The 1718-nt window shown below is 38.9% G+C and overlaps 1 pseudogene; it reads right to left on the reverse strand.

The window, feature by feature from the left end:
- Window positions 1-492: 492 nt before the first annotated feature.
- Window positions 493-1400, reverse strand: LOC134206527 (uncharacterized; annotated as a pseudogene).
- Window positions 1401-1718: the final 318 nt, after the last annotated feature.

Raw genomic sequence — 1718 nt, forward strand, 5'->3', positions numbered from 1 at the left:
TTGGCGGCATACAAACCAGGTTGTAATGTGACGCCGGTTGTTAAATTAATTTCGTCTTCAATGAGAAATGTCCCATTTGACGTGGTATTTATTTCTACTACATTTTCCGTTTGTTCGTGAAAGTTCCATGAACTCGGGTAGTATTTTGAAAGTTCAAAGTTATGCTTTCCAATCATCAGCTGATGATTGCCTGAATCTATTTTCGCTTTCATTTCTGCCAAATTTTCATAGCCAATGAGGCCATCGAAAAACTCATGAAATTTGAAAACGTGGAAGGGTAATTTCTTATTCAATACACTGGGAAAAATATTCATATGGATCATTCTATCAATTATAAACTTGCCATTCTTATTTGTTATAATCGCGGGTTTGTCTGTTATTTTAGAGTTACGCACATTTTCCGGATTTATGTACGATTTATTCGCGCCCGTATCAACTAAAAATTTAAGTACACCTTTTTAGACCGGCAGCGAATGTATGGAATAAAATTGTTTACGTTGTTGTTTCCTGTTCCCTGTCGTCGTAAAAATTTGAATCATCACTCTGCACTGCATTCACGTTTTCATCATTTTCTTCATCGTCACTGATATCTACGTCGACTTCGTTGTTGTTGTGTTCTGCGCGGGGCTTAGGTTGATGCACTTTTCTATACGCAAATTTATTACCGTTCGCATTAGTTTTGCCATAATAATTGTTGTTGTTGTTAGAACCACTGCTACCGGGCTGACTCTGGGTTTAGATTGTGAATGAAATCTGAACGGCTTAGATCGGATTTCAGCATTTTGGTTGATGCATACGGCTTCGTATGCTTCTTCTAACGATTGCGGTTTGGATTGCCTTATGATGGAGGCCAGGGGTTCACCTATGTTATCGAGGTATTTTGCAACGCTTAATATGTCTATTATTTGTTTTTCCGAAATTGGATTGGATGACAGATTCGCCTTCAATCGTGTATTTATCTCTTTACATTCATTGTAAAATTTAAGGTGTGTTTTGTCTTTACGATTTATATTAAATAATGCTGACACATTAGTAGCAAAGTCTCGGTGGTCCCCATATTGCTCGAGGAGCACCTGTTTGATACCACTGATGGTATCGGGATCGCCGTTTGCGCATACTACCGCGCGGGCATCCCCTTTAATTTTATTTTTTATTGCTCTAAGATACATAGAGCTAATTGAGTCGGGCTGGCCGTTAGCCCCTTTGATTTTGAACATCTCGTACAGCTCGTCTACTTCACGTAGCCAGCTGGAGAGTTCCTTCTTATTACCGGTGAATTCCGATAAGTTTTTTATTGGGTCGGAATAGAGAATTTGCTGCTACTCCCAACCGTTAATAAAATTTAGCTGTTCTAATTCAGCTTTAAGTGCTTCGATTTCGGAGGCTCTAGTTTCGGTCATTTTTGCAATATAAATAATATATCAAGTATAAGTGTAAATGAATAATGTTTTACTTACAGTAGCGAAGGCTGCATCTACGGGTTCTCTGCTGCGCGTTGTTGTGCGGCGGATTTTCCACTATTTAAACACCTCACTAACTATCCCACTTCTGACACCACTTAGGGCAGGGGATACCTTCACTGACTTTTTAAAAAACTTTTTATTACAATGAACACTAACTTTATTTACTACACTACTTGCACTGACCAGAGCACTGATGAAAAAGAGGCCGAGCCACGCTGTTGCTGGCAGTTTTATAATATAAAACTGCTGACTCGG

The sequence above is a fragment of the Armigeres subalbatus genome, chromosome 1, assembly GCF_024139115.2.
Source record: "Armigeres subalbatus isolate Guangzhou_Male chromosome 1, GZ_Asu_2, whole genome shotgun sequence".
Classification (NCBI taxonomy): domain Eukaryota; kingdom Metazoa; phylum Arthropoda; class Insecta; order Diptera; family Culicidae; genus Armigeres; species Armigeres subalbatus.